This window comes from Mus musculus, chromosome 4, assembly GCF_000001635.26.
Source record: "Mus musculus strain C57BL/6J chromosome 4, GRCm38.p6 C57BL/6J".
NCBI lineage: Eukaryota > Metazoa > Chordata > Mammalia > Rodentia > Muridae > Mus > Mus musculus.
In genome coordinates this window covers 9,646,504-9,668,627 of record NC_000070.6, presented here as the reverse complement: position 1 = coordinate 9,668,627, position 22,124 = coordinate 9,646,504, and the positions used below count along the sequence as shown (strand labels likewise).

Below are 22,124 nucleotides of genomic sequence, written 5' to 3'. Positions count from 1 at the left end.
GGAGCAGAGTCGGCCGGAGGGGGACCCCTAGCACCAGCCTGCCCGAGCATTGGCCGGCCCTTTCTTGCCTTTCCTGATGGAAGCTGGGTGTAGAGGGCCCTTTATCTTTTTGCAGTTTTCGGGGCGCTTGACCCTGAGCCAAAGTCAGAGAAAGTAAGTTTCAGCCTGGCCAGCAGCGTTGAGGAGCGGCTTGGAGGAGTGTATTCAAGGGCCGGGATGAGACTTGATGCTTCGTTCTTGCAAATTATTTTAAGGAGTTTTGTTTAGTTTTCTTAATATGTATTGCGTTTGCCTTTTAAAATACAAAGGGACATCATAAAGTACTATAGGGATTTTCTCTGTGCCTCCTTTTTCTTTTCTCAATAAAATAAAATAAAATCATAACCCCCCCCCCCCCAAAAAAAAAACCCAACCAAACAAAAAACCCAAAACCCACAAACAAAAAACCCTACTGGTTATTCACCTTTCTTCTCCATGTGCTTAGCCAGCAGAGTGGAGAACAGATGTTTTAAATCTGTTTCGTGTCAGATTTCACCGGTTCTCGGTTTCTCTTATATTTCCTTTGACTCATATTTAGAATATTGGAACTGGAACACACATGTGTATTGAATGTGAGCTCTCAATATCACTGGAAATGATTTAGATTCTATGCTTTGGTCTATGGGCAGCTCATTATTATATGTCATATATAGATTGGATGATTATGGTTTTATTAGTATATGTCAGGACGATAGATGAGCCAACTATGGTTTTTCTTCATAGCACTTGCTGTCTTCATGTATATTCTGTCTTCATGTATTGTCTTTGTTTCACTCTCTTCTATTCCCCATTATCAACTAGAATAGTTCGTTTCCTTAATAGCTGTGCAATAAATATTTGATTAGAAAATGAATGAATAAATGTAAATGGGGAAAGTTAGGCAGTTAAATCCATTGTACACATTAACATTCTGAGAGCTGTTTGTATTCTTAATGGAAAGGACTCTATGTACACAGTTTGAGGTCCAAGGCCACTGTAGTAATTAATTCACCTCAATACCGGTAAAAATGACATTCAGGCTCTCTGGCTCCTAAGTCAGCTAATCTGACATCGGCAGCGCCATTGCTTTGTGGTTGGAGCATAGATTTGAAGTATGTGAATGAGAAGAGCCTACTGAATGTTGAGGAGAAAGCTAATGAGCAAGATTTTAATGTGTTCTGTAGCGATTGCCTGGTGAAATGCGTCTGCTGCTGTCCTGGGAGCTTTGTGTGTGCTGGGGAAGTGCTTTAGCCGCTGAGCTACATCCTAGACTTTCATCTCTATCCTTTACACCCTGATTGCATCCAGGGAAGTCTCTTATGAGGCCTGCCAGTACAGAGAGTGTGCACCGTCCCCTGATAAGTACCAGTGTTACAGTCAGCTGGTAGGGCTGGGAAACCCCAGGATGTATAGTACCTTATTCTTAGGATGTATATATAGTCCCTTATTCTATCATTAGGATGTATAGTCCCTTAGTCTATCATTTGCCCACACTTTAGAGTGACATAACTATAATGAAGCACAATTTCATTCATAATGAATGAAACACCTGTGTTCTAACCCCTCCCCCCAAACTCGAGCCTAAATTACACAGAGCGCATGATTCTTCCTAGGCCATTATTTTAAATAACTATTTCAGTAACTACTGAGTTCTGATTGGGTGAAAGAGAAGGCACCCCAGGTGGAAACTAAAACTCTTCTTCCCTTTGTGCTAAACAGTTACCATTATAATGGGAAAGCGTGGTTCTGTTTATTGCTTTCTTACAGCAGGGTACACCTGAAAGATAAACAGGGTACTGAAAACAAAGTTAACTTTATGTGGTCACTGAGGTAGGGACATGGACATGCAAACCAACTCTAACTGCTGGGGAGTCCGTAGCTGCAGTTACATTGCTGTGGCATTTAGTGTCTTCTAGTTAAATAAGGTGAGAAAATTAATGCTTAAAGGTCTTGCTCAGCCTGTGAAAACCCAGGTAGGACAGAAGAGCATCAACTAAAAGCCAGGTTTTCTGTTGCTCATCATTACACTGCACTGTTTGAATTGTTGGTTCTTAAATAGAATACGTCAGATCTTATAGGGGTTGGGAGTTGAAGTAGTTTATCAAGTTTTCTTCTGGCATGTCCCAGGTAGAGTTACAGTCATTGCAGAAATTTGTGCTTTTGTTTAACTAATAAGCCTTTGATTAAAATATGGTTAAAGTAGCACGTTTAAAAATCATAGTTTGAAAAGTGCACACACTAAGTTTTTAACATTGAGAATCTGATATCAGTGGTGACATTGGTCTCATAACTCATCTCATTAGTACTAAGGTTATTATATAAAAGTATTATGGGGGATGGGAGACCTATAAAGCACATCTATAGAGAAAATATTTTAAAGCATGTGTCTGCTTTCCACTTTCTTCAGCTCAGTTGAGAAATGATAAAGTAGAATTTCATTTTAAATTTTTCAATTTGCTCCTTAGAATACAGAAGAAAGGAGTTGGACATTTTACGTTTAACATGCATCTAAAAGGTGATTTACCTAGCCGGGGTTTTGAACGCAGGTATTTCATTCATAGAGTGTGCTTCACTATTACTTGGCCAGTGAAAAGTCTTTCTCACATTTACTGATTGGGAAAGTGTTTGAGGAAGAGGGACATGGTTGTCTTTGGGTTTATGATACAGTACAGAGGGGTCTGTGCAATGTATCACCATTGTGGCCAGTGTCTTGACATACTTACCACTGGCTGCCTCTTTTGGCTGTGGCTTGCTTTTATTCTGTCACTTACCAGCAGGTGTCGCTGTAGAACATGTTTCCCCTCCCAATTTGAAGCTTCAAGTTATATAATGGCAATTAGATCTTAAAACTATTTTAATCAGTCTGTACTTACCCAGGAACTCTTATCAACTGGTGTTCAATTCTCTCAAGATATCTAATAGATCAAGAAATTTAAGAATAAGCCTTTGTGTGGAACAATCTTAAGACTTATGGAGAATGAAATATGTCCGTATACTTTTGGTAATATAAATTCACACAATCATTTGATGCATTTTGGTCATTGGGAAACACACTTCCAAATTTATTCTTCCCCAGCCTCCATAAACTTTCTGTGTCTCTTAGGTTGCTAATGGATACAGTGTGCTGCTGAGTGTGTCCTGGCTTTCTTGAAAGAAGGGGGCCCAGTCGCAGTTTTTTTCTACTTAACCAAGGGGATAAGTCAGGGCCAGTGACTTAATACTCTACCAGCCAATTAAGGATGGAAAACTAGAAAGCCCATAATTTGCTCACTACAAGAATTGTATGTGTTTGTTGTGTTGGTAGCACTGTTTTTCTAGCTTGGCCAGATCATAGGAAAACAAGTTCTATAAAATACTCGGAGGGAATTCTTTGCAACCATACCATGGGCTGGGAGATTATTCGAAAATAAATAGATAAAGTTTACATTTTCTTCTAGTTAATAGTAGTACCGTGGTTATGTGGGCTAACTTAGATATTTTGTTCATGTGCACTGATCCCAAAAGGGAACAACAAATACCATTTTTCTCATGAAAGGCAGTGCAGTTTGGAACAAGGAATCTGATAGCCCAGGCCTCTATTTGTTTTAGAAACATGTGGCAAGTCTCTCTGACATCGCTAATCTTAATCCATTTACTCTCTGTTTTGCTTCCTGGTTCCCGATAGCCTAAGACAATATGATATGCCTTGATGCATATCAAATTGTACACGTGTCCATGCTGATGGTGAGAGTGAAAAACCTGAGAGAATACAAAGTACCCATCTTGCTTGACAAGCTGCACTACTGTTACTCTGTAACATGTTTGTTTCAAATATAGGATTCCTTTTGCAGTAGACTCTATTGTAACTTTCTGAAGCACTAGATACAGTTTTGTAAGTGTTTCATTTGTACAGCCGCCTTCCTGTTGCTATTTGCCAGCTGATCTCTTAGCGATTTGTAACATTCTGTATCTTAGTAAAGCTCAGATACAATGTGCTCTTTTGATGCTCTTCCAGCTACTGATTTAATGTCCTGAGAAGGACTTGGCCTGGATCTTCAATATGCTGCTTCTGCATCCCCAGCAAGTACAGAGTCCAAAAGGCTGTTAGAGAAATCCCATTTAGTAAAAACTGTATGCATAGCTAGATAAGGCCAAGATAGTCTAGTGTGATTTAGCATAATAGGGCATCTAGAGTTGATAGTAATATATAGTGTGTTTCAAGATAAGATTATTTTCAAAAATTGCATTATAAAAATCATATTTGAAGATAGAATATTTTACCTGATTTACATATTGTACATGGTGAAACATTGTAAGTTACTCCATTAATATGTATAATTTTTCTCTGTCAGTTAAAAACTTACTTAAAGCCATTTATAATTTCCCAGGATAATTTGAGGAAAGCTTCAACTGTCTGTCCCTAAACCTGTGGTGCCTGGCTGGCTCCATCTGCTGCCCCAGTGGCTAGCTGTTCAACACTGTACTCATGGGTAGATTTTTGCCATTCGGAAACAGAAACAGAAGGCTAGAGATGAGATGGTCACTCTCTGAGTCCCACTGCAGCCGTGTATTCTGGGATCTAGTTCATGAGCTCTGCTGGTACTTCGGGGAGCCTGGTGGTGGTTTATCAGACATTATAAGTAATTTTACCTTTATTTTCTGTTCCTCCTGTGTTAGGGTGTTGGATCATGTGTGTGCATTTGGCATTTGCATTTCAGGAATGTGATATGGTTCCTTTCGGCTGCTGTTCCTGTCTTTTCACAGTAAGCCATTGAATGGAACTAATTCTAATCAAATTCATGATGGCTGAAGACAAGCAAGTTCGAACTCATTCGACTGAGAGATTTTTAAGCTCCCATGGCCCACGAGCTCTTAAAGGGAAGAGTTACAGGAAAGCTGCTGAAGGTTGCAGGGCGTCCTTTGCCCTTGAGATTCCCTTGGCTCATCTTACAAGTGCCACCACCTGATGTAGGTAGTTTCTATGCTTCAAAGCAGAGATTAGTATGAAAGGGGAAGGGGATGTAGGTGTTGACCACTTACAGAGGAGAACCGTAACAATAGACAGAGCTCTTGTTGAATTTGGAGAAATGTTGACTCTTTTCCTATGTGTATGTTCACAGATCTAACCCAGTGACTCATTCATTATGGAAGGCAGCCAGGGTTGCCTTGTTTTTAAAGTGGAAGAATATTGTTTGATAAAATAAATTTAATCCATAACCAGCCTTGTTATCATTGCTTTTACCCCTGTTTGCCATAGGCTTGACAACTGTTGCTGCCCTGCCAGGCAGTCATTGTTAATATGTTACAGCTATTGTATCTCTCAGGCCATGTATGCCCATATACAGAGTGTTAACTTCCAGTATCTGTTTGAATTCTAGTTATTCTAAAACGGCATATTGCAAGCCTCTTAAACTTTAGGTTCACATGCAAATCTTATCTGGGAGTAGTTCATTTCTTTTACTTGAACAAAAGTTAGTGTTAAAGTTTAGTCTTTGAGTCGAAATGAGTTTTTTTCTTTCTTTCTTTCTTTCTTTTTTTTTTTTTCTTTTCTTTTTTTTTTTTTTTCGAGACAGGGTTTCTCTGTATAGCCCCAACTGTCCTGGAACTCACTCTGTAGACCAGACTGGCCTCGAACTCAGAAATTTTCCTGCCTCTGCCTCCCAAATGCTGGGATTAAAGGCATGTGCCACCACCACCCGGCTTCAAAGTGAATTTTAATAAGATGTTTCTGGCTTAATTTTTAAAATTGTGTCAAGCACTTGTGTTTTTGAATCTACCACTTTTCACCTCATCAATAAAACACATGTGTACTTTTAGATCTGGATCTATTGGAATGCTACTTTAATAGTACCCACTCTACATGTAGAGGAATAAAGCATTCCCACCTTGTGGATTTTCTTCTGTGGGATCACTTCCTAGCCATTCTTATACACTTTTGCTAATCAGTCTCATACATGCTAATATGATCTATATATGTAACCTATAAAATGTTATGTTGCACAATACATGCTAAATACCCATGTACCATATTTATATATGTATATATGATTAAAATATATTTACTATTAAAGATATGTTTTTAGATCAATGTAAAATTTAAATATATTTTATGTGTACGAGTGCTTGCTTGCATGTATGTCTGGGCACCATATTCATCCCTGGTGCCTGTAGAGGCCAGTAGAGGGCATCAAATCACTTGGGACTAGGATTACAAACAGTTGTAAGCCACCATGTGGATGCTGAGAATTGATCCTGGCTTTTAGAAGAACAACCAGTGCTCTTAACCATTGAGCCACCTACCTGTCTGTCCAGCCCAAGAGTTATTTTCCCTTTAATTATCTGTATGTGTTGTGTTTGTGTGTATGTGCACATGAGTGCATGTGCCCTTAGAGGCCAGAAGAGGGCATCAGCTCCGTGGGAGCTGGACTTACAGGAGCTGGTGAGCAGCCTGGAATTGGTGTTGGGAACCAAACTCAAGTCCCATGGAAGAGCAGGAAGAGCTCTTCCATGGGACTTGAGCACCAAATGTGAAATATTTTATTGCTAGCATTATGGATAAAAACTGCTTGAGAAACCTGCCTTTAGAGGCTTTACATGTGCTTGTTTAACATGCAGTAAACATGTTTGTGACTTAGTTCTTGCTCAGGTTACTCTTGCTCTTCATTTCCGTGTCCTCAGCCCCTCACTGTGTATGTGTGTCTCTTTCTGCCGAGCAGGCTGGCTGAGATTGCTGGTCCTTTGCATTCTGCCTTCCAAACTGAAACCTGTTTGCTCCTTTCTACATGTGTCTGAATATTTTCCTGTGCTATGAAATTAGATTGGAATTGTTTCAGTCATAGCATGAATTAACCTTTTTGGGTATTGAGTGTTTTATTAAACCCAAAGTGTTCGTATGAATTAATATCCTACCTGCAATGAATTACAGTAGTTACCTTTCTAGTTGCTACTCTTGGTAAAGTTGAATGTTTGTAAGCTTCCTGCCCTCCTACATGGATAACATTTGCATTTTCCTGGGTACTAGTAAGATGAATGTTTTTGTTTCTTCTGTGACTTTCTTGTTCATACATAGCCCCTGGTGTTTTTACTTTTAGTGTGTGTGTGTATTGACTGTAGAGTGTGTGTCACAGCCCAAGCCTTTCGTTTGCTTGAGTGGCAGGTCGAGAACCTCTCTATCCCATTGTTGGTTGTTTAGACTGCCATTTCCTGTGCTATGTTTTACTCAACAGAATTTGATGCTTTTTCTATAGCAATGATAGAATTTTACTCTTTTCTACTTTATGGTTTGGGCGTTTGTGTTTTATGACATTGTTTGTGGCAGAGAGGGTAACATTCCTTTTAAGTAAGATCATAAAATATCTGAAATTTTGTTCTTTTGTGTTTGGATCTCAAGAGCAGTATGTACTGACTTATCGAGTATGCACTGTTCAAGGGCGGGGTGGGGAGGGGCCATTTTAAATATGTTTTTTTCACAAAGGAGATAAGGACGTATTCTGTAGTTAGTATTTATACAGACTTTGTAGAGTCGGTCTTACCTTTTTATAAGCCTGGAGCCATGTTCCAGGAGGGAAGGGCCATGTCACTGAGTACTCTCTAGCTGTGGAGGATGGCTCCGTGTCTGAAAGGACCGGTCACACTGCCTTTCACTGCTGTTCTTACCATGTTCCACCTTTTTCTACACTAGAGAACATCCTTCTCAAGGTTTTATAAATATTATTTGTTTTTGGAACTTTGGGCAGAATATATTGAATTTATAGAACAATTTGGGACAAATTATATCTTTATAATACTGAGTCTTGATTCTGAGATTAATATAAATATTGTTTTTAATTTTTTTAGTTTTATCCAAAAGTTACAAATATCTTTTGTTAGAGATGGTTTTATGTGTGTGTGTGTGTGTGTGTGTGTGTGTGTGTGTGTTTCTTTTTTTCGAGACAGGGTTTTTCTTTGTAGTCCTGACTGTCCTGTCCTGGAACTTGCTTTGAACACCTAACTCAGAGGTCTACCTTCCTCTGCCTCCTGAGTGTTGGGATTAAAGGTATGTATCACCACTGCCTGGCTGGTTTGAAATTATTATTATTATTAATTACTATTATTTTTATTATCACAGTTTCACTGCTCATATTGCCCTGAAACTTGCTGGACATGTAGCCCATGCTCCCTGCCCGTGATCATTGGCCTTTGTCTCCAGAATTTTCAAGATTATAGGCAGGTACCTCCATTTCTGGAGATGCTTTATAATTTTCAAAGTATTTTAAAATTCTTATTTAGATTTATTGTATCTGTATGAATATTTTGCATACATGTATGTGTGTGCATTGTATGTATGGTGTATGGCACCCAGAGGTGAGAAGAGGGTAGAGTTACAGTAATTACAGTAGGTACTGTAGGTTACAGCTGATACTGCTACCTAGACTCTGCAGTGGTATTTAATATATGAGCTTCATGTCATGTACTTGTCAAAGACATCAGTACACTAACCTCAGACATCTGTGCTTCCATGCCATTATCAAGAACTTAGTCTGTATTTATAGTCTTATTTCCCTTTGTGGTAAAACTAAAATTTTCATACAATGAATTATACAATTTTTAGTGTACAATTTAAGGAATTTTGATAAATACATTACCTACCTATGTAATTTGCCAACCTGTTCAACTACTCTGAAAAGTTCTCTTTAATCTCCCTACTATCAGGTGAAGCTACAGATTTGTATTAATCCCGTCTATTTTGGAATCTGTCTTGTAAATACTTTGTGTGAAATGGCTTCTTTGACTTAGCGGGATATTTTTGGGATTCACGTGCATTTTTGCACACAATACTACCCCACTGCTGCTCCTTTTCTTCTTGTTGCTCCTTTCCTGCTAGTTTTTGTTGTGTGAGCAGAGCACAATTTGTTGATCTCTCTTCCTGATAGATGCCTGAGCAATTTCTAGTTGTGTAGAATGTTTTGAAGAACAATCTATAAACATAAGATCTGTAAGAAGTATGTATTTATGTTTTTGAGGAAAACCAAGAGTAGTTGCTGTATTAAAGTGTATTTCCTTCCCATCACCACCATGATGAGGGACTCTAATCATATTATTTACATATTGTCTTAGTCAATGTTCCTTTGTGGTGAAGACATACATTGTCCACAGCAACTCTTATAACGGAAAGCATTTAATTGGGGCTGACTTAGTTTCAGAGGTTTAGTCCACAGTGATCATGGTGGGGGACTTGATGGAATACAGGCACACATAGTGCTGGAGAAGGAGCTGAGAGCTCTACATCTGCATCTTCAGGCAACAGGGCAAGGGCGAGGGCGAGGGTTTGACTTGGGATTCTCAAGCTTCAAAGCCCACCCCCTATGACAGAGTTCTTCTAACAAAGCCACGCCTCCCAACCCTTTAAGTGGTGCCACTCCCTGAGGACTACACATCCAACTATATGAGCATACGGGGGTCATTCTTATGCGAACCCACACACATGTGTGGGTCTAAGGCGGCCTCTCAGGAGGTTTGCGTCGCCTTTCCCTGTTCACTGTGAGTGTTACACTTTTCTTGTGAGTTAAAATCCTTTCTAGCTTTTAAACAGTTTTGGAAAACACTTCATGTGTGGTTGCTTTAGTTAGCGTTCTATTGCTATGATAATATATCCTGAGCAGAGGCAGGTTAGGGAGGGAAGGATTTATTCAGATTACTGTGAGGAGATGACAGTCCATCAATGAAGGACATCAGGGCAGGAACTCAAGCAAGGACAGGGACCTGGAGGCAGGAGCTCGGAGGAATGCTGCTTACTGTCTTGCCTCTAAAGCCCAGCTCAGCCTGCTTTCTCCTAGAACCCAGGAGTGGCCACTTGTGCATCACCCACAGTAAACTGGGCCCTCCCACATCAATCATCACTCAAGAAAATGGACGATAGGATGGGGTGAATGAATTTGGTGGACGACTTTCTCAATCGAGGTTCCTTCTTCCTAAATGACTGTAACTTGTGCCTAGTTGACATAAAGCTAGCCAGCACAGTGACTTTAATTGTACGTCTTGTAAATGAAATGTAACTATTCTATACCTAGCACTCAACAATAAAATAGTTAGTCAGTAAGTATTAAGGTTTAAGATTTGTTAAGCTTATTATTTTCAAACCCTAGGAATGCTTTTTGAGGTTATTGTGTGAACTGTATTTTCCTCTGTAGGACTCCGACTACTTGCAGGTGCCTGTGAGAAGCTAGGCTATTTACTACCAGACATGCACTTTGGATGACTCCATGTGGTCACCTGTCCTTCCTATTCATGAGACGTGACTTGAACTAGGAAAATTATTTTGTCCAAGTTGAACTTATTTCTTCATGAGTGAAACAAAATTTATTTTCTTGAACTTTTAAGATTTCTTTTGGCGTTTGGCTGCCTAGTCTGTTTGTAACTAGTACCCAGAGAGGCCTAGAATACCTGGTGTGGATCCAAGACATGATTGAAGTTTCTTCTCTGATTTCTTTTCAGCTCTTCTCAATCTAAAACCATGCGTAGTGCCTGGATCATCCCCAAACCTGAACAAACAAATCCCAAAACCAAAACCGAAACCAAACCCTGAAACTTGGGGACCTCAGCCATAGTTTTATTCTTATTTAGAATACTGCAGAGGCTAGGGGTTGTTGTACTGTAGATAACGTGTTTTTGTTGTCTTTGTATCTGCTGTTATAGCAGCTGCCTGACTAACTAGGTCAGTGTGTGTGTGTGTGTGTGTGTGTGTGTGTGTGTGTGTGTGTGTTCCTAAGTTCTCAGAGATGACCTCTTTCATGGGATTTCTTAGGTTTGTGCTAAGAAGACAGAAATCCTATTGATAAGTGATAGAGCTGAGAAGAATTCTCAGAACATTTGTACTTCTTGGCTATAGAGTATTGTTCAGATAGATCAAGCCCATCTGGTGTTAGATACAGTAGGTAGATGCTACAGTTCCTCCTCATCCTCTTGGGTCACACCAGTCAGTTCCTTTGTTCTCTCTCGGTCTCTCTGTCTCCCTCCCCCTCCTACTCCCCCTCTGTGTGTGTGTGTGTGTGTGTGCGCGCGCGTGCTCATGTACACGTGCCGTATTTAGAGACGCTTCACTTATTTGCAAGGTTTCAATTTTCCTTTTTATTTTTAAACATGACTCAAAAGAATGGGCTAAAATTACTCCGTGTAAATACTGAAGTATGGAGTCATCTACTGAACTTTTCTTCTCCTTTTTGGGTTTCATAGTTTGAAATTCCCTTGTAAGAATTATGAGTGTTTCCTCTTTAAAACTAAGATTTGCCAATTTTCATTAAACAGTACCAGATTATAAAGTAGACCAGTTATTTATAGAGTGTTTTGCAACAGTTAGCACCTGAGTTAGCACATTTGAAATTCAACAGTCTAATTTTTCCAAATGACTCTATCCTGTTACCCTGTCCAGCTTTTATGTGGGTGGTATGAATTTTACTGCCCTTTCTAGCTTCTCTTCACTGGGTTGTAAGTTAAGTTGCCTTTCTGATTCACTGATGTGGAATAGGGCAGAGATTTAGCATATTTGCTGAATAAATGAATGAATTTATCTGATGAAAAAAAAATCTAGGGAAACCATTTAAAATTTGCCATCCTAAGAGTTATGGTTACGTCCTACAATCCATGCTAACTTACAGAGCTAATCTGTATTGCCAATCTGAATTTGCTGGTGACCCAAAACTTTTCGTGTAAAACAGTATTTTAAGCCAGAGTTGTCGTGTTGTCATATTTAAGCTCCATGACTGTGCTTGGCTTTCTGCCTGAGCATTAGCATGTGTGAATTTTGTAGAAAGCCTAAAGAATTGCAGCAGATCAAACATTTTAGGGTCCCATGCTCCTACAGCGAAGGTTAGAGCCAAGCAAGTTAGTGAGGTAAGAATTGTGGGACATCTCTGAGCATGGTAGTGGTGTTGGTCATAACTCTGTGTGACCTGGATACACTGTGACGGGAACACACAGAGACATATGTGTGAGATAAACAGTCACAACTGTGTGCATGGTTTCTCTTTCAGAGAACTCTGCGAATGTCATTGTATTGGGACAAAATTTATTTGTATTCTCCTTTAGGTTTTTGGAAATAAGGTGAACTGTGCAGTGAGGTTTAAGGAATCAGGCCCAGAAAGGGCTAAAGCCTTAGCAGGTCATATTAGATACTCTGCATATCAGATTCTTCCATTATGACTCATAACAATGACAACATTATAGCTATAAAGCAGCAGCAAAATTATTTTATGGTTGGGGTCTCCACAAAATGAGGAACTGTTTTAGAGCACTAGGACGGTTGAGAACCAAGGGCTTTTTTTTAAAGTCTCAGAACTGACTGCAACCAACAATTCCTGAGCATTTCATCATTGAGAATCTAGAAGTCAGAGAGGCAGGAAGCTAAAGGGACACAATTTCCACTTTTGCTAAAGGTAAAGAGAGGTGGATTCGGAACAACTGTAAACTGATTAATTTCAGAGTAGTCCTCCATGAGTTCTGTCTGTAAACAGTATTCTGAAGTGCCCAGAAAGGCATCTGTAAACATCTGGAGACACTTTGTTTATCAAGTCCAGGCTGCTGAAGATGATTTTGTTTCATGTTTGGTAGGCATTGCACATTGTTCTGATTCAGTCTTGTTATTGCCAAGCTTTGCTGAGGTTCACAGCATTTTGGGAATGCCCTGAGGTCAAAGGTGATCTCCACTAGTCACATGTACAGTGTGAAGAACAGGTGATTTGTGGAACCCCGGTAGGAACTTCAAGAAGACTGTCCAGGTAATGCTAATACAATCCAGACTTTCCCACTTTATCCTAACAGTATCCTCCAGCCTGCCCGCTGTTTGTCCTGTGTGATACTTTCTCAGCCTCCGGAGACCTGGGAGGATAGGTGCCACCATGCCTGGCTCATCCTTGAATTGTTGATAGCTCTTTTATAAAGATTTGATTTTTAAAGGTGTTTTTATTACTAAAATAGCCCCCTCTCTCAGAACACAGGTAGGGTTGTTCTTGGAGAAAGTGAGAGGACCCAAGTGTTGCTTGGCTACTGGAGGGCACAGACATCAGACTTGGTTGCATTGCTGGAATGGTGACCTGGGTTTTCATAACTTAGCTAGTGAAGAACTGAAAACCCTCAGAACCATCACTCGTGCTTTACTTTCACTCATGATGAGAGCCACAAATCAATGTTAATATTCTGATCCCGGTTTCAAGACCACGTCACCAGTGCGTAGTGTCTGCCCATAACGAGGATTCTGCTAGTCTAGTGTCTGCGTTTCTGAGAGCCTGTGATTTGCAAGATGTGGCCTGAAATAGCTGTCACATCTCACGGTGAAGCAAGGAACTCTGTAACTCTTCACCCCTGGTGTGTTGATGATGTTGATGATGATGGTATCGGGTGATACTGAAGCATTCTGCATCATCAATACTGCACACTGCTGGTCTGAAGAGGTCATTGAGGAAGGAGCTGAGCAAACAGACCAGGGGAACAGGTTGTGAACGATGATGGACACATGTCTGGGAAATCTCTTGAAAGTCTGTTCAAATCAGAAGCAGATGTGTAAAAGGTTTGAGCAATTGCTTCACCAACTGAGGGAAGTAATAGCTACCAGTATTTGAAATGTGTGCTCTGCATGATTAATTCTCAGGAGAGCAAACGTGAAACCCACTGTAAGGTCCACGATGCACTCGTTAGAATCGCTAAACGTAAAAAGACAAAATCCTAACTGACAGAGTGGTAAGTGGTACTTAATGAGTACATTAAATGGTGGGATTACTTTGTGAATGATCTGCCCATTTCTCATAATACCCAATGTGTTTGTCACTTGGAACCCAGCAGTTCCATTTATCTAAAGCAATAATATGTAGTCATACATAATTATCCCTCCTTATCTGGATTGGTTCTAAGAACCTCATTCTCACACAGGAACTGTATGTAAATCAGTGTTGTATGTGCATCTAAACTGCATATCTCCCCATATTCTTCAAATCATCTCCAGATTAATTCTAGTACTGTCCTAGTTAGGCTCACTATTTTTGTCAGGAAACACCATGACCAAAGCAACTTAGGAAAAAGTGCTTAATTGGCTTGCACTTTATTGCTGTTCAGGACAGGAACTCAATTAGGGCAGGAACTTGGAGGCAGGAGCTGATGCAGAGGCCGTGGAGGGATGCTGCTTACTGTCTTGTTCCTCATGGCTTGCTCAGCCTGCTTTCCTGTAAAACCCAGGAAGCTATCTAGCCTAAATATCTAATTCAATGCTAGGGCTATGCAGTGGTTTATACTACATGGTTCAGGGGATATTAACAAGGAATAAATGTCTGTACACATTAAGTACAAATGTAAGACTCGTGGGCCTAGATATGTTTTCCATTTGCTGTTGATTGAATCCATGGATGTAGAGCCTTCAAGTATGGAAAGCTGCTGTAATCTCAAACAGTAATCTCGTTGGAGAGTTTTTAGTAATTTTGGTTCACAGTAGTGCATTGTGGGGAATGCCTAGTTCTCTACTAGTAGCAGAATGGATAGACTCTATTTGTTCACTCTTATATACTTATGTATGCAGACAGTGAAACTACTCCTTGGTTAGCTAGATAGAGCAAACACATGAAAGACACGTTATATGGTGCCATTTTCATAGGACTCTTAAGAACGTAGACCTAAAATGCCGTAAGAAAATTAAACAGGAAAGCATCCAACAGAGCAGCAGAGCCATTGGCAAGGGGGATAGGATGAGACAAGCTCGAGAACCACCATTAGTGTAATGGGAAGGGTTCTTGTTCTAGTCTTGATAGGGATTTAGCAGTAGCAGAGTACACATTCGTTAAAACTCAGGAGCTAGCGACTTAGGACTAATGCTCTTCATTTCATGTGGACTTTACACTAAGAACTATGTGCGATACAAACTGATGTGATGGGTACTGATGTCAACAATTTACTTGAAGTGTTTTGTACAAATGAGCTTGATTAAAAGGTGAAAATAGATGAATGAGTTCAGTAACCTCTTCGCAATAGAATCTGTGATATTCATTATAAAATTATTTCAGATTGAATTGCGTATTTTGGAGTTTAATTAAACATTGAGAACACACTCACATTTAAGCAGTACCCTGGTTGTTTTTACTGGCTAGTTTTCGTTGTGTAGACATTTATCTTGGGCATCTCTGTTTGCCAGGGCACTAGTGGAAGTCCTTCATCTCCCCTAGTCATTGTGCTTAGTTGGGCAGGGTTAATCCCTCATTTCCTCTAGGGAGCACAGGCTGTCTTCCAGCGTGTGACAGATTCCTCAACATCCCAGTCACCTTCTGTATTTAAGTCTGACTGGTTTAGCACTGATCTCCTCCTCAGTGCCAAGTTCTGTCTGTTGCAGGCAGCAGAAGGACCTGCAGGGGGCAAGGGCTGCTGAGTGCCTCCCTGATGTATCTTTTGGCCCTGTCCAGAAGTGCCTATTCAAGGATTTTGCATCTCAGGAGGTCCCAGGCAGGGGTTGGGGGAGACTGAAAAGCCTCTGTCCTCACAGGCTCCTAGCAGTGTCTCCTCTGCCAGTTGGTAAGATGGGCTGTGAGGCTGCTCACAAGAGACAGGTGCCAAGTGCCACCTCAGTTCTTTGGAAGGCCAGGTGGGGACCTTCACCAGCAAACAGAATGACAAGGAGTTGTGTGGGGAGTCAGCCCTTTTAGGAGTGAGCTACAAGGTGGTGCATACTTGCTACTTCCTTGTTGCCCCTCTCATCCATGGAAAGCTCAGGCTGCATTGTGTGACCCTTTCCCTGTAGCCTTTGCTTCACATTTCTCCCTGTTCTGTCACTCAGGGGCAGAGTGGTCTCTTTCCCCCACTGCTTGAATGTGTGTCCCATTGTGGAATGAGAGTCTCTTCCAGGAAGCTTTATCGTTTGCCTGTAATTCTCCCAGTCCCTTGCTCTCATTTAGCATTAAATGGCGATTTGGGGGGTGGGGGGAGTTCATGTATGTTATTAAGTTCTTTGCTGTGTTTATCGTAATGTGGTAAGAATTTTTGAAAACCCAGTTTACCATTCTATAGAAGTGTGCTTTCCAGTACACTTTTTTTTTTTTTTTTTTTTTTCTTTTTGGCAAAGCTGTAAAATTTCCTTGAACCAGAAGTATGTAAGAAAATTTGCACTTCTTGTGGCTTAAGAGAAGGGCACCAGGAGTGAGGCAAGCTCTGAAGCCTGAGGGAAAATCTCTGCAAGATCGGTCTCACTTCAGACACTAGCCATGGCTTGGGGCCTCCTGAGGGCCCTGAGTTCAGACTAGCTGACCACAAGTCTGAGGGCCTCTACAGCCACCATGTGTTCTGTAATTCACTAGAATGAATGGCAAAGCTCAGCAAAGTGCTGGATTTATCAACACTGTGTTATTACAGTGAAAAGGTGAGACGTAGAGTCAGTTAATCGAGGGCGCACACAAAGCAACACATTCCATGTGATGTATTATCCTGTGGGGGCTCATCCAGCCTTTGGTGTCCAGGGTTTGTAGAGGTTGCTTACATGCTTCATTTAGTTGAGTACTTCCAAGATGAGAACTGATAATTGTACGGCCTAAAGCTTCCCTTGTAACTCACGCTGGGAGGCTCTCTAGAGTCCTTAGAGCAGTGCTTCTCGACCTTCCTAATGCTGCGACCCTTTCATACAGTTCCTCATGTTGTGGTGACCCCTGTCTACTTAGTTTTTGCAGGAGACACTGTGGCCATGGCAACTCTTATAAAGGAAAACATTTCATGTGTGACTGGCTTACAGCTCAGAGGTTTAGTCCATTATTGTCATGGTGGGAAGCATGGCAGTTTGTAGGCAGACATGGTGCTGACAAAGGAGCTGAGAGTTCTGCATCTTGATCTGCAGCAAAAGGGGACCGTATGTTACACAGGCATACCTTGAGCGTAGGAGACCTCAAAGCCCACCCCCACAGTGACACACTTCCTCCAACAAGAGCATAACTTCTAATGGTGTCACCCCCTATGGGTCAAGCATCCAAACACATAAGTCTATGGGGCCATACCTATTCAAACCTCCACACCCCAAACTGTAAAATTATTTTGTTGCTACTTTGTAACTGTAATTATGCTACTATTATGAATTGTAATGTAAATATTTGATATGTGACTCCTCAAAGGGGTTGTGACCCACAAGTTGAAAACCACTACCTTAGATGTGCTTCCTGTCAAGTAGGGCATCTCTATATAGAGGCAGTTCTTGGTGTATAATTCTTACAGTTGTTTTAAGTGCATTTTCATGTGGATGCAAGTCAGTGTGTCAGTTCTTGTGCTTTACAACCATAGCCAGGCTTTTTTTTTTTTTTTTTTTTTACATGGCTGTCAGGGATAAACTCAGGTCCCCATGTCTGTGTGTCCTCATTTCCCTGATAAAACTGTCTCCCTAGCCCCGCTCTATAATTTCTGGTTATAGCCATTCTTGCTTCACAGTTACCTTCTGTACTCGTTGGTTTTGTGTCAGCTTGACACAAGCTGGAGTTATCAAAGAGAAAGGATCCCCCGCTTGAGGAAATGCTTCCGTGAGATCCAGCCCTAAGGCATTTTCTCAATTAGTGATCAAGCGGGGAGGGCCCAGCCCATTGTGGGTGGTGCCATCCCTGGGCTGGTAATCCTGGGTTCTATAAGAAAGCAGGCTAAGCAAGCCCGGAGAAGCAATCCAGTAAGAGGCACCCTTCCATGGCCTCTGCATCAGCTCCTGTCTCCATGTTCCTGCCCTGTGTGAGTTCCTGTCCTGACTTCATTTGGTGATGTGGAAGTGAAAGCTGAATAAACCCCGACTTGCTTCTTTGTCATGATGCTTTGTGCAGGAATACAAACCCTGACTAAGACACCTTCATTGCTACTAATTTATATGGTAATGTGTCTTGGTCACAATTGCATCTACCATTTTTATTATATTTTTATTTTAATTTTCAAATATTTTGATTCTAAGACATGACATGCTTTATTATTTCACATGATTTTTAAGCTTTATGTATTCCTATGTATTCTTATTTTACATTTATGTTAAATGTAAATATTGCACATTTATTTATTTATTTAATTTTCCCCTGGAAAGTCATATAAGGGGGGGTGGGCTGTGGACATTTTTGCTTTCTGAATGAATTAAAATCAAGAAACTTTCAAGCATACAATTGAAGATCAGCATTGGCAGTCCCTGTTGTCCTCACAACCACTGTGTCTGCATTAAGAGTTAAATGAGTAGCCATGTTTTCAGTTTGTTTGTTTGTTTGTTTGTTTGTTTCTTTCTTTCTTTCTTTCCTTCCTTTTCTTTCTTTCTTTCTTTCTTTCTTTCTTTCTTTCTTTCTTTCTTTCTTTCTTTCTTTCTTTCTTTCTTTCTTTCTTTCTTTAATTTTATGTGCATTGGTGCTTTTCTTGCATGTATGCCTGTGTCAGATCTTGGAGTTACAAACAGTTGTGAGCTGCTTGGTAGGTGCTGGGAATTGAAACTGGGTCCTCTGGAAGAGCAGTCCGTGCTCTTAACTGCTGAGCCATCTCTCCAGCCCCTCCTTCCTTCTTTTATCTGTTACCAATTTTAGTGAAAATAAATAAATGGGAGAACTTAATTCTAACAATTTTTCTTCTTCTTTTTTTTTCTTTTTGTTTTTTTACTGAACATCATAATCTCATTTCTCCAAACTGGAAGATTGACAGTGGATGGAGGGGGGCGGGGGGCATGGATTTCCTACTATGGAGGTGCAGTGGAAGTATTCACCAATGAAGAGATCTATTCTTCTGTACCTGGCTTAGTGAAACTTACATTCTGGAGGCAGAAGATTAAATATCCATTGTCTTAAGCTGTCTAATCCCCAGTGACATGCTGATTGCTGTCAGAGCATTTATAAGCTGGGAAGGCTTCTTTGAGGAGGAGGTGTATTAGAGTGAACAGGAAATAGTGAGGCAGGGGTCAGAGCAGTGACTGTATGTGGTGGTGGGAGCATTGAGCATTGGAACATTTCTGCTTGCTGGGCAGAGAGCATAAATAGGGGTACAGACAAGAAGAGTGTGTGTGTGGGTGTGTCTGTGTGTCTGTGTGTAGATTTTAAATAGCTCAGGGGAAGTGAAAGAAAGCTGAGGTTTGAGCAACCAGCTGGAGCCAACCCAACTCTATTCCCCTTTCCATCTTGAAGGTTTTCTGTTTTATCTTGAGAGTAATATGAAGACATTAAGGATTATTATTATTTTTAAAATCTTACTCACAATGTAATCTGATCGAAGCACTACTGTGACCGTGGAAAGCAGAGAAGTTATGTTGAGGTAGAATAGTGGAAGAGAGGAAACAGATTTCCCTACCCTTTCCTTTCATAACAAACACAAATCGTAAGAAAAGTCACTGAAACAGTTGTTCAGGGGCCTGTGAAATGGGTCAGTGGGTGAAGTGCTTGCGAACGACCAGAAACCATACAAGGGTGAAAGGAAAAATAAAACAGATTCTCTGAGGTTATTTTTTGGCCTCTATAGGCATGCTGGGGCGCTCTGATTTTAATTGTCAAGGATACCCAGGTGTGGAGGGAGCCCACACCCTTGCATAATTAGCCCTTGCCCAGTAGCCAGTGGGGAAATAGTCTGAAGTGAAAGAAAAGGGGTGGGGGTAAATGCCACGTTTTTTGGCTTACGCAACTGGCTTTGTGACTGCCCTTGCAGGGAGGAGTGAGGGACGTCAGAAACGTGTGTGCAGGTCAAGCATCCATACAGGACATGCAGGAGACAGGTAGCTGGGTTTGTAGCCAAAGGAGAGATGCATTTGACTGCTGAGAGTGGCTCAAGAGAGCAGGAAATGGCAGAGGACCAAGCTTAGGAATTTGTCAGTCTCCAAAGTCACATAGAGGAGATTGACCCAAGAAGGCAGACTGAAAATGAGAAAGGCCAGGGAGCTGATGGAAGTAACAGAGGAGTCTGTGGTACGGAAGGGAGGGGGAAAGGAACACTTCATTGCATCTCCGTCTAGGAAACCCACGGCCCCTCCATGACTACTTTTGAAAACACCGAATGGCTTCCTTCTCCCACGCTGGATAGATGATAGTATAGGGTTAATGAAACCTTTCTCCTTTCAAGCTTGAAAGAGGGAACAGCCATGCCCTTGAAGATTTCATGACCTTACTTCATTCAGAAGGCAAAGGAGGGAAGAAACTGAATGGGAGAGAATCCTGATGAGAGGTCAAAGAAGATGGTGCAGACGGCTTTCCGTGTGACTTTATGATACTAGACTCATGAGCGTGACCTTGGAGATCCTGCTCTGGGGTGTGGGGCCAGTGTAGAGTTCTAAGTTGTGAGTGGGAAGGTAGCAGTGACGTAAGAACTCTGAAGAGTTGTACCTGTGCAGACTCAGCGCTTAGGAACACTGACTGTGCTTCTAGAGGACCCAGGCTCAAATTGCTAGTACTCGCTACAGACCGTTCACAGCTCTCTGTAACTCGTGTCTCAGGGGATCCAGTGCCCTCTCATTCTCTGCTGGCAGCAGGCAAGCACATGACGCACCGCATAGTCATTCACAGAGGCAAAACACTTACATGCAAATAAGTAAATAAATAAATAAACAAATAAGTAAAGTGCTTTTGAAGGATTGCGCCTGTGAGGAGAGGAGCGAAAGTGGTGAGCCACAGGGAGAGCAGGCAGAAAGCTGGGAGGAGTGCAGCAGGCGTGGGTGGTGTAGGCTCTCAAGACAGTTCCTTGCTCTCACTTTTAGGTTCTCTCTGACTCTAGTAAGGTTAGGGGAATCTTGAACCTGGTAGAATGCATTTCAGGGCAGAGAAGTTTGAAGCAGTGTTTGTGGACACTGGGAAGCTGTAATGGACATAGCACCGCTGTTGAGAGGTCGGCTATGCTCATTGTCAGGGAGGAGGGCCGAGGAGGCCTTCATGTCAGCCCGGTGCTGTGAGGTGACCGAGTAGCAAATGTGGCCAGCGTGGCAGGAGAGGACTTGGATGACGAGCTGTGTTCTCCAGCTTGGGTGTGGAGAGATGGGGAGACAGGTGATGGGGGTGTCTTCATCAATTCATGTTATGAATACCTTAGCTAACTAAACCTATAAAGAGGTAACGTTTGTCCTAATGGTTCTAGGAAGTCTGTCACGAGGTTGGGCATTTACATCACCCTGAGCCTCTGGGGAGAGCAGCCGATCATGGAGGCACATGGTAGAGCAAGCAGCTGGCTTCCTTTATGAGTCAGGAAAACTGAGAGGGAGGTGGGTGCCCTTTTTTGAGAGTTACCCCACTAACCTAAGGAGCACTTCCTGGAGGCCCCACCTCCTCTCAGCATTACCCTGGAGTCAGGGATCACTTAGGAGATATGGCCCACATTAAAAACAGCAAGCTTGTGGGGGTGGGGGGAGCGGGGAGGGAGGGGGAGGGAGAAGGGAGGGAGAAGGGAGAAGGGAGGGAGAAGGGAGAGCTGCAGGATCTGTAGAGAAATCAGTAACTAGACAAGCTGCAAGAATAGCTGTGTGTTCTCATTCAGTTCCCTGGGGCAGAGGTCATGGCTGGGGGAGGAGTCAGTGGGAATATGTTTTCTTGGTGTCTGCAGCTTTGCCTTGGTTACTTTGGTGGTGTCCTTGGCTGCTTATATTAAGTTTAGAAGGATACTGCTTGCTCATGTGTGTTGAGGTACTGTCAGTGTATGGACGGAAGCTCCTTTTTGGGGTATGTGTGTTGGTTTAAATAGTGGTGTGCCCTGCTGTCATCAAAATGGAGCTGAATGAGCAGAACACTTTCAACACTTTCAGTAGGGTTTTAGATTCTGTGAATGGCTGCCCAGAGGGCTGCAGAAGAATTTCGGCAAGAATGAGGATGTGCCTAAGACAGTGAATTAGGCCGAGGTCACAGCACACTGTTAGGTATATAAGGAGCAAGGCTTCCGGGGATGAAGAACAGAGGGAGAGAATCTGTCATCTTGACCGGGGGCTGGCCGTTGAGTCCATTTGGTTACAGTAAGATTGAGGTGCTGGGCAGGCCACAGAGCATGTAGCAGGAGCAGGGGCGTGTGATGGCATGCCAGGAACACTGGAGGAGTGGGGTTCTTGCTGCTAGGCTTTTGGGGATGGAGGTGCAAGATACTGATAATGTTGCAGTTGTCAAAACAGCTGCTTTTTCCTCTTGAGACTGAGACTATGAGGGCTTATATAGGACCGCTTATTTGTTCATATGTAT

At 41.8% G+C, this 22,124-nt stretch overlaps 1 protein-coding gene across 11 annotated transcripts in view; it reads left to right on the top strand.

Annotated features, from left to right (window-relative positions):
- The window catches only part of Asph (aspartate-beta-hydroxylase), a 220,260-nt gene that overhangs the window by 717 nt on the left and 197,419 nt on the right, over positions 1-22,124 (top strand). The window lies entirely within an intron of this gene.